The 12008-nt window shown below is 37.0% G+C and overlaps 1 long non-coding RNA gene across 2 annotated transcripts in view; it reads left to right on the top strand.

The window, feature by feature from the left end:
* Window positions 1-264: 264 nt before the first annotated feature.
* Window positions 265-12008, top strand: part of LOC122144684 — a 36311-nt gene continuing 24567 nt past the window's right edge. Inside the window, exons 1-2 of one of the 2 annotated variants that reach the window (XR_006159819.1) lie at window positions 265-536; window positions 10725-10770. This is a non-coding gene — a long non-coding RNA (uncharacterized LOC122144684). The remainder of the gene's footprint in view (window positions 537-10724; window positions 10771-12008) is intronic. The other variant, XR_006159816.1, reaches the window with a different exon arrangement.

Here is a 12008-nt window from a genome sequence, read left to right on the forward strand (position 1 = left end):
TATCTTTTCTTTCCTTACCAAGTAAGTCAGGACTGCCATTGTTCCTTTCTCAAAAAAAAAAAAAAAAAAACACAGACATGTACTCTCACAATTCCATACTCTGTGTTGATTCAAATTAAATACACTGCAAACAGTAACTTTTAATTCTTCCTCATAGTCACCCATTCGCTGGAGTTGCAGTGGACTTTGGACTGTACCAGATGGTTTCTGCTCTGCTACAGGACTGAGTCTCGGAGAGGGGAGGGCAGGAGAGCGGAGCGGAGCAGAGGAGGGTGGGGGGTGGAAGAGAATGCAGAAAAGTGGCAGTGGTCTTTTCACTGAGCGTTTGTGTCTGGAGTGTTCACTAGCTTCTACCACTCTCTCGCTCTTATTGTTGCTTAGGGTGGAGGTTGAAACTGGATTTAACTGACTCTTAAGAAAGAAAGTAAAGTGAAATAGAGTAGCAGAGCAGAACGTGTGCTGTACATGTTTTTCAGATACCTCATGTATGAATATAAAGAATGGTCACCACGCGGAACAAACGGATGAAGTTGTGGGTAAGTAGATTTCTGGCTACGTGCCGTGTGTGTGTTTGTGAGGTTACATTTGGGGAACATAAGCATGTTTTTCTCAGTACAGTTTTTCACTTCATGGCAATGGGAGGGTCTAAAGTTAGCACACACATTTTCTTCATCTAAACACGTGGCAAATTAAATGTTTATATTGACAAATGTAACAGTATTCCACTTTGGTGGGTTTAGAATCTGTTTAGAGGGGTAAAAATGCTAAATTTGAGTAGATAAGGCAGTTGTGTTCGATTTTCACATACATATTTGATAAAAGTATTACATTATGTCTCCTGTAAAATCTATGAAAAATATTGTGTCCCATGTACAGTGGTGTTACTACATGCTTTTACGAATATCCGTATGTATAATAGTCTGTATGCATGTGTGTGTGTGTGTGTCAGTATACTTATCTGGAGTGTTTGTATGTGTGTTAGTGGATTTGTATTAATCCTAACGGAGGGGTTGCTCACTGCTGCAGTGTATGATGGACTCAGCTGCCGTCTTTCTCCTCTCGTCTGTGTCTTCTTTGTTCAGACGTCCAGACATCTACTGCATCCAGAAATAGAGACTTTCTCTCTCTCTTTCTCTCCCTAGTGTTTTGAGGGGGCACACACAGAGACACAGTTACAGACAGCATCAAAGCAGTTCCTCACAGCTGTCTGCATGTGCTGCCGGTTGATTGATAAGCCAGGCGATGTAAGAAAAAGCTCTGATTCGTTCTTCTCGCTCCTAATCCATACAGTCGCTCATCAGTTACTTGCTAAAGGGCTTTGAATTGTTTATGCTCATGCTGCATTAGCGACGTGTGCACAGCCTGCAAAAGTTGTCGGGTAACTTTCTGCATGAGCGTATGGTTGGGTGGTAATCTGAACGAGAGTTTGAAAATATACAGCATGTCCAAAAGGATATCCTGAGGGGAAACCACCTAAAATAGCCACTTCGTTCCAATCTCTTATCACAAGTTTTGAGGTTATGGAGAATGAAAGAATGTGTGGCAGAGAAACTGATAAACGACAGAAAGGAGGGAGGTAGTGATAGATTAAGAATGAGGGAGAGAAAAGGGCTCACTAGGAAAAGAGACACATGTGGTCTTTGCATGCCGTGAATTCTTAGTGGCTGACCCCTTTGGAAAATAACAACAGGCACATGTGAAGGTCATCCAGTCATCATCTTCCCCTCATGTTGACCACTCGCGCACACACACCACTGGTCATGTAGTGGACTTTCTACACTTGTGTCACTCACAAACCTGTCTGTCAGCACTTAATGAAACCCACAACTTCAATTGTTCATTGCTTCATTCTGTTATACAAAGAGAAAATGAGATAAGTGGACCAAAATGAAAGAGGAGGCATGTGTTCTTGTTGTGTCTGATTCAGTCTGATCTCCTCCCTTTCCTCCTCTTTTTAATCTGATTAGTTTTCATGTCTTTGCTCTGCTAGCTTAGCTGGCTCAAACCGAGGAGCGAGAGGTCATGATGACTCCCATTGTGTGTGTCAAAGCAGACAATGAGGTCATGAGGGACTTTCAGAGGTCAAAGTTCAGATTACGGGCAAGCTGTGCTCTTGGTTGGATGTTGGTTTGGGTAAACTGAATTAGATGACAACTGAAGAACCCATCAGATTAGATTATAATTACTGTGGGTATTTCTTGCAGATCTGCATTTGTGAAAACTCTAAATGTCCTTTTTTGATGAATGGGTGGTGCAGATGTAGAAAGTGTGATTTATTTGTTTTTAGGGTCTGTGGTATTTTTGTAAGTACTCTCCTCCCCTTTTTACCTTTGCTCCATTTCTGTCTTCCAATGTTGTTGTGCAATGTCTGAAGTTTTCACACACTGCCTCGCAAAAAATAAATAATTTCAACCACAGTGTTTGTATATCATCTAGTGTGCATATATGAACTGCTGCTATTTAAAAAGAGACACATGAACTTCTCCTGAGGTGTATGAACCCGTTTATGTCAGTTTTACAAGACTTTAAATTAAGGTCTTATCATTTCATGGCACTAGCATTCATAATTTAATTTACATTTCAGGCTCTGAATTGAATTGGAAGCAATGCTGGGTTCACCACATGATTTCAAAATCACTGTTGATGAAGAGTAACTTGACCTCAGCCAATGGCATGGCTCAGAGCTGCTATGATCCCTCCCACATGTAAACAATGGCATGTTGCCCAGAGCAACTGCCAAAACCGTCATGCACTGAACTGACCGAAAGTGCCTTTTCCCACCTCCCTCTCCCTCTCTCTCTCTCTCTCTCTCTCTCTCTCTCTCTCTCTCATATTCTCCTACTCTGCTTTTTTCAGTTGTTAATTCATAGGAAGAGAAAGAAAAGAGTTGCACCTGTGGACAAAGCACATTTATGTGGGCACATGTATTCCCAGATGTAGCTGCTTTGATTAAACAAACAGAATACATATAATTTGTTATTGTTAGCTTAATTTAATGTTGTCATTAGTCCCTTCAGGATCTGTGTTCTTAGCATGTTTAGTAGTATAAAAGTGGAACAAGGCTGTATTACTATTATCTAGATAATATCAGTAATAAATATTATAATTAGTTATCATATTGCTTTTGTCGTCATTGGGTAATGGAGTACATCTACTTAATTGTTTACAATACAAAGCAGCACTTCACCACTTGCCTTTATAAAAAAAAAGAAAAAAGAAAAAAAAAAAGAATCAAGTTGATCCATAATTAGCAAGTGCTTTGCAATTTGCTTTCTAAGAGATGAATGTGCTGACTGAAGCTTAGCTAGCCCCATGTGTTGACCGTCCTATGCATTAAAATTCAGTTCTCAGTTGATACTGTATATGCAAAAGAGCTTAAAAGATTGTTTGAGCTTGATGAAGTCTGACAGTCTGTATTTAAATATAGTGCACGGTGGCTAGAACAGCAGCAATGCTGGAAATACATCGAGGACTGTTCGATTTGCCAATATGAGTGATCCCAGATGTGTTCAGCTTCTAAATGTTCATATGAAAACTACCATTCAAAAGTCGGGGTCGATGAAAGTTTTATGAATGTTTTTAAAATAAGACTTTTAGGTTCAGCGTTGAAACTATATAAGGAAAAGCAGTAATACTGTGAAGTATTATTACAATTTAAAATAACACTTCTTTTTTTTATATATTTTTTTAAATGTAATTTATGTGATGGCAAAGCTGAGTTTTCAGCAGCCATTACTCCAGTACTCTATGTTACATAATCCTTAATCATTCTAATATGCTGATTCGGTGCTCAAGAAAGATTATGTCTTCTTATAAGTGTTGAAATCAGTTGAATGCTTAATATTTTTTGTGGAAACTGTTCAAAAGAACAGCATGAAATGGAAATTTTTTGTAACATTATACATGTCTTTACTGTCACTTCTGATCAATTTAATGCATTCTTGCTGAATAAAATATTAATTTCTTATTTAAAATCAAATTAAAATCTGACTCCAAACTTCTGAACAGTGTATCTTACATTATTACTGGTAATCTAAGATAGTATTCTTATAACAAAAGCTAAAGAGACACAACATGTTAAGTACCAGATACCATAATAAGATAATGTTAAATGTATCGCATGGAAACTTTCGGGAGATTACCCCATACTCTGTTCAACAGAAGTAGACCTCATTATAATTGGCTGAACACAAACATTAATGATGCAAGCCGCTGACAGCTGTAAGATCAGAGGAGAATTCGGAAGAAAACAGGACAGATAAACAGAAAGAGAGACTCTGAGTTCAAATCTGACACAGTTAGCTGTGTGGTAGATGAAGAAAGAGAGAGTGAGACAGAGATGCCTAGGGCTAAGTCTGACCCAGCTTTGTAAAAATACCATCTATTTCTTCATACACTTATACACACTCTCATCTACTAAAGATACTGTTTATGTCCCTTATCCTCCAACCAAAAGAGGGACACAATTCTCCATCCAGAAATAGATCAGAAGTAGTTTTCTGTAAATTACACTATAGAGTCCAGACAGTGTTCTTATAGGTTTTTTTTTTTTTTTTTTTTTTTTTTATTAGATTAAGTGCGTTTTGAGAGGAGGGCTGCTATGATAGTGCATCCACATGCATCCCAGAATAGTCCAAAGAATGACAGGAAGTGGGTTTCCACAGTTGCAGGGGTCAGGCAGGGTCAACTAGAGACTAGAGGAGTAGAATCGGAGCAGCTTGTATTTGGACTGCACAGATTTTTGAGGGTCATTTGAAAAATGGTGTGACAAGGACACCTAGTTCTTCTCTACTGCTTTGCTCTTTGTTCATTACATCACAGAGCTCATGTGTTTGTTTATGGTTATGCATTATAAGCGTTAGTGATGCAAATTCTCACCTATGGAAATATAGTCTGACAGTCACGCAAATGAGTGTTTTGTATTGTAAAACATTTCCACATTTTTTTTATAGGGCAGTACATGTGTGGCATTTTTCTTTCAATACTCAACAACAACAACACAATGAAGAGAGACATTGAATTGTTCTCTGATAGCTCAGGAAACTTTTCTGTAATAAGATATTTTGGTACTATATGCGTATTGTAAATTATAAAAGTTTTTTTTTATCATTATGCATGCTCATTTCCCATATTTTACTTACATATAACACTTGCTTGAAGGTCTTTAAAAACACTATTAAATACGAATCTTAAAACAAATATAATTTTTTACACTTCGCATTATAATGTTGTGATGTCAAAATGAACCTGTAGCATTAAAAATGATTGATTATAGTTTAGTTATACATATACTGTCCGTAACAAGAATATTATTATCATATCGGCCAGATTTGTAATATCCGTGATAATGTTTTATTAAAACATCAACTTTGTCTTTTCTGCTAAACTTTATCAGGGAAAATAAAGATTCCTTAGGAGAAGATAATTGATAATTTGATAATTAGGCATTTAATGAGAATGGTTCATATTGAAATGACTGAATCCTAATGTTTTGACAACTCTTTGCAGTGTGTAACCATTTTCTGAAATTTGTATGAGTTTGCTAGGGTCTTTTCAGAGGAGCAAAATCAGAGAAAACAAAATGTAATCTCAATGCCGTCTCATAGAAACAACTGTTATATTCTTATATAATATTGCTATATGTACTATACTGTACACATACATAATAAAGAGATCTAATTCTTTTTTTCTTTCCAATGACAAAAAAACACAAAAAGAGAGCAGTGAAACGAATTGGAAATAGCACACTCCCGGTTTTCTTCCAGCTTCCTGCAGCACTGCTTTAGGGAGGCACCACAGAACACGTTCCAGGCATTTTTCTAAGTAGTAAATCCGACCACAGCGAGAAATCACATTCCAGTGTTAATTCACAGATTAATTTAGATGAAGTAAACTCTCTCCTAAACGTCAGAGCACAGTCTAATGTTTTTCATAAATATCTGTTTATGACATTCTTGTGTAAGTCTTTTGTGTTCCCTTTGTTATCCAGCTGAAGGGGCTTATTTTGCAGATCAGAAATGGTCACCGTGTGTTTGTTCGTTTTATCCAGCAGAGATGTCTTCTTACATCATTAGACTTACAGCTTGTCTTAGGAAACCATGAGAGTGCCTTTCTGTCTACATTACACATGACAGAACGAGACTGTGTGTATGAAAGTCAGCCAGGGCAGTCAAAGAAAGCTGTGACTGCCGTGTTTATTATACTTTATTATGTAGAAGTCCAGAGAAGCATTTGTTAAATCATGTACAGGTACTCTCACAAAACACACACTTGTACTGTAACAGTTAAAGTCAACATGAAGTGCAGTTCGCAACATGTTATTTCTATAATGTGCATATCATTATAGAAGTAACAGGAATTCATGTTCAATTTAACAGTTCAATACATTGTTTATTGTGTGTATTTTTAAGGGAAACACATAATACTCAACCAGAAAAATGTGGAATGGAAATTGTTGTATGTTGGAAATTGAATGGATGAAGAAAAGTGGGTGTTACAACCAATAATTAAGTCAGAAGTACCCTAATCAGAACACAGGTTTGCTAAAACAATGCCCAAGCTTACTTGGCTATTTATTAACACCCGCAAGGCCTTAGTGACATCAGCGGAATGGGAAAGCTGTTTTAGAAGAAAAGAAAGGTGTTCTGTATTTTGGTTAAATATTACAAAAACAAACCATTTTTTCTTTTGAAAAACGTGAGCTGATAAATTGTTCATAATAAGACCAGGAGAATGCAATACAACACTAGATTGTATAGACAAAATACATTTTGATTGACTTTAAATGCTATTCTGGCCATATTTAGACCTTTGATGTATCTGGTTAAAGTGAAATCTTGGAATGGCTTGTGTCTTAAAAGGGCTTCCTATTTTCAGTTAGAAAATAATTGTGAGACTGGAAACCCGACTCCCCCAATGACATCTATTTCAGTGGAAACTGAGAAGCCAGAATACCAGTAACAATGAAAGAGCTATGAGTTCCCTTGAAAAAGTAAATGACTGAGGTGTCCATTCTCAAGCCAGAAAGAGAAAGAACAGGTTTGGAATGTAGCTTGACAGGCAACATGTATGTTGATACAGTTCCAAGACTCCTGGCCACAGTCCAAACACAAACTCATTGAGCAACTTGTTGAGTTTTTTTTCTTCATTTCTTTTTGACATTCATTGGTCATCTAGAGCTACAGAATGTCTCTTATTTAACCAAATGGCTATTTTAGAGTACAAACAGTGTCTGGGAAATGATGCGTTTACTAGCATAATAATTAGCAGGGGGTCAGTGTTTTCCCTGCATTTGTCAGCCGCTAAGGAAATGAAGGAGCCAAACATGTGCACATATATGTGTTTGCTGGTGGTGTCAGATGGACAGGGCATGTGTGTTTCCTCCCAGAGTGGCCTGTGCTGAGTGTGTGTGTCTACGCATGTATATGAATGAACTTGTTGCACTGCAGTTTCCAGGGTCACAGAGTGCAGCGTTTTCAGAGCAGCACTGTATGTTTACAGAGCTTATGCACATACATTCAGAGAGCCATACATTAACATACTCACCTACCCAGAGAGGCCTCTTAGGGTGGAAACCATGTTCTTTTTCTGTAAAAACCCACAGTTTTGTACGATTAGATTTTTTGTGTTGTCCAGTTAAAGGAATGTTCTGGGTTCAATACAAGTAATCTGAATCATGGTGTTTGATTAAAATGACCAATTTATTACCACAAAATATAAAAGAATGTATATATATATATAATACAAGTAATCTGAATCATGATATATATATATATATATATATATAACTTTTTTTTTTGTTACACTTACAATAGAAGTAAATGGGGTCCATTTTTGAGATATTAAAAGCACAAAAAGTGATGCTTAATTTAAAAAAAATTAATTCTTTAGTTAAAACCTGTGTATTATTTGAGGCTTTATAGTTGTCATTTTCACAGTCCTTTTAGGATTTTATATTGTAATGGCAGAGAAGTTGTAATTTTTTTCCAAACTAAAATCATGTTAACACAGTATTATAATGTGGATTTTATTTTTACTTTTTTTTTTTGTGGTAATTGACAATTATGCCACAAGTTCTGGTGATTGAGCTTAACTTGTACCGAGTGAAGAAAATTGCTTTAAAACTGCCTGTAGAAAACTTTCTAACCTGTCTAGTAGAGAAAAAAAAAAATATTTGGAGGATCAAACAAATGGATCAATACAATTATCAAGTATGTGTAAATCTGTCCAATAATTTTGAACCTCTTGAATTTTTGAACTGAAACAACTGAAATCTAGTTAAACTATGCATAGTTTTCTGAAAATGTATGGATTAAAAAAAAACTTTTATAAAAGATACATAATTTGAAAGTCTGAGACAAGAGAGAAAAAGACAGGGCAACTACAAGAAAAATAGACATTTTGACTGTAGTGAAATACAGAAACAGTCGAACTGTCAAAGGCTCTATTGTCTTTACTTTGCTCTGGGTCTTGACATCCGCATAGTTGTTCCTCTCCATGGGGCCTTTGCACAGCTGTGTGTGTGCATGCGCAGGCATCCTCTTACGCAGTCTGAGTTACAGTGTAACTGTGTCAGTGTTTTCTCTAGGAAGAGTGTTTGCTTACAGGCTGCTGGAGAGGCTCTTTTGTTTAACTTTGTGAAGAGGATCATCCTCAATGTGAAGGTCTTCAGCAGTATTGTACGCTTACACTGTGGTGTAGTCGATGAATGTGGCAAAAAAAAAAAAAACCTTTAGTAAAAAAAGGGATGTTTCCATCCTCATGTTCAAGATAACAAAATGATCACTTCTGTGGAAAGAGACTGCTGCCTTTCAGGACTGTTTGGCAGTCATCTTTTTCTTTTTGTTTGCTTTTTGCTAATTATTCAGTTGCACAGATTTGTTAAGACAAAGACACATGACTTTTGTGATGCTTATCTAGGACTTTTTTTGGAAATGCATTGTCATCATATTTGAAGTTCTTCTCACTGAAAAAAAATAGTTAAACCACCTGAAGCAAGAATATTTTTAATGTATATTTCTTTTGTTCGTTTTGTCATTTCCAAACTATTTTTTTTACTATGTTGTCCCTAAATTTAACACATGAAAACCTGACTAATGTATTTCCCCCCAGTATTTTTTTTTTTTTTTTTTTTTTGGCTAAATACGGATCCCATTAAGAGTTTTTTGCTGTTTCTTTCCAAAAGACTGAAAAACTATTTCTGCTTGTTTTCTTGCAAAGGACTTGAACACACATGTCAGTAACCACAAACCCTTTTCATTTCTCACTGTGATAATCACTCTCAGCTCACAGTGACACAAACCACATGATCAATAGCGCTGAACCTGAAAACTTCAGATCCATGGTCATAGTTCAGAATTCTGGATGAGGGGAGTCTATGAAACAATACTGCCCTCTTCTGGAAAGAGAGAGGAGGAAAAATAGCAACAGATCAGAGACACTGCAGTAAGAGGAATAGAAAGCTTTGCAACAGATGTGTTCTTATAATAGCCCCTAATGGAAGCGAAACGCACCAAACCAAAATAGTGAAATCCAAATAGGTTAAATCCATCTTTAAGAAAGTAACATGAAATTGAGATCATCCCCACCCTCTTCTTTACACTTGCTAGTCACAGTACAGCTGAATGACAGACTAAGACTCAGACATTCACAATTTGCACAGTGTCTGACAGTTACAAACACACACACACACACACACACACACACACACACACACACACACACACACACACACACACACACACACACACACACACACACACACTTTACTCATGTGCATTGGTAGAAATGGAGCTGTCTGGTGCCATGGTAACCAATGCGGATATCCACCCCAATTCCCACCCCCGTCCTCATCAGAAAGAGAGAGGGAGAGAGAGCAATAGAACATTAATTAAAATGGAAGCAGGGAATGACCGGAGAGAGAGGGGTGAGGAGTGGTAGCATGGCATCTAGAAGATAAAAGGTTAGAATTTGCCTACAATGCAAACAAAGCGGAAATGAGACGAAGCTGGAATTCTTTTCTGTATACGACAAGTTGAATGAAACACATGAAATGAAGTCCAACATAATTAAATGGGTTTTTCACAAATTCAACATAATGCCAAATAATAAAGAGCTTGTTCTTACATTTTACAAATAGGGAAAAATATTACTTACATCATCTTCTTTCTTTGATATTTTTTTCTTGATTAATAATGATTGCCTTAGCCACTTTTTCATTGTCAATAAAAATGTGTAAATATTTGTCATTCAGTGAAGCACAATGAAACTGAAACACTACGACACACACACCCACCCACACACACAACACACACCACACCACACACACACAACACACACACACACACACACACACACACACACACACACACACAGACAGGAAAAGCACCAGCATGAGCTAAACAGGGCGCCAGGCTGGGGCATCTGAGGACAATGTGGGAGGGAGGAAAGCAGGGGGTGGGACTAAGGTAGATTTAGAACAGGAGAAAAGAATAATTCAACAGTACACAGAGAAATAAATGAAGGGATAGAGGTAGATTGTGGCAGAGTGAGAGATGGGGTCTCATGACTTGCCCAAGTTAGCCAAAGGCACTGAGTTCAGACATGAACTGCAGTGTCTGTTTCTGAGACACTTTTGAGTCATGACGTTTAAAAATGTTTCTTTTAAGGTTTAACTGTAATATTCTTTTACTAGACTGAGGTATGTTTTTGTATTTCCCTTACAGATGAATCTGCAAGTTCAACATGGAACTGAATATTTCGCACATGGAGGTAAGATTGCTGTGATACTGTACGTCCATTCATAGGTATGATTGCAGTATTGTAGTGAACCTGCAGATGGCAGACTGTCACACCAGCGTCCTGTTGGAGTTGTCTGTTCAACAGTCTTCAAAACATGACACAGCACAACAGTGTTACAAAAAGGGAGTGGTTGGTGGCACCGCCCCTCTGTAGTCACAATCCATGAGTCAACCAGATATCATAATCATAATTTGGGTATAAGAACAGCGGCTATTTAATTCTGAGTGTCCTGTGTGGTTCTATAGTTGGAAAGGCCTTCCACATATTACAGTTTCTCTTTTGTGTGTGCTGACGAGGTCTTATTGTCTACGTGGACAGCACGAAAGAACCTTTAATCACTGTACATAAAAATGAGCTAAATATTATGGAAGCTTGTTTCCAACAGTGAAAAAAAAAAAGTATTTGTGAGAAAGTTTAAAATAAGACATAGTCAGATAGCAAGATAGCATAAAATGCCACAAAATGTTCTTGTAACTCTGACTTTCTTTTTCTCTTGAGTTTTTTTCCCCACAAAAGTTGCTATTGCAAGTGACATCACATTGGGAGAATCACATTGTAATAAAGTTGCAGTAATGAGAAATGCAAGATACAGCATGTCATATTGTGAGATATAGTTGGATTACCAAGTCACATTACAAAATATAATGTTGCAATTACTAGGAAGTTGCAGTTGCAACATTGTATGATGTAAAGACACGATTTGGAGAAATGAAAAATATAAGTTGCAATTTGGTATATTGTGATATGTCACAATGTGGATAAAGTTGCATTTGCAAAGTATTCAGTAACATTTTTAAATACAAAGTTGCAACTGCAAGACAAAGTAAAACTGTAAAATATAAAGTTGCAATTCGGGAGAAATAAAGTTACAATTGTGAGATATTGCAGTAGAGTGGGGTAAAATGCCACTTGTAGATTTTGCAGACACATTTTGAAATAAAAAGTCGTAGTTATGAGGATAAAGTTCCAATTTGATTCAACTGAGGAATAAACAGGTTTATATAAAATATTGAGATTTTAATAAAATTGCCAAAGTATTTGCTTTCTGGAACAACCGCAACCATGTCAGGATTCGGCACATCTGTGCATGAAGCGAGAGAAAGAAAACATGACTCAGCAGTCTCCTGGCACTCTCTTAGGGCCCATCTTTGTTGTGGGATAGCTGTCCATGGAAGTGCCCGATCAAATAAACCTTAATCTCTAAAGGC

This window comes from Cyprinus carpio, chromosome A5 (assembly GCF_018340385.1).
Source record: "Cyprinus carpio isolate SPL01 chromosome A5, ASM1834038v1, whole genome shotgun sequence".
Classification (NCBI taxonomy): Eukaryota; Metazoa; Chordata; class Actinopteri; order Cypriniformes; family Cyprinidae; genus Cyprinus; species Cyprinus carpio.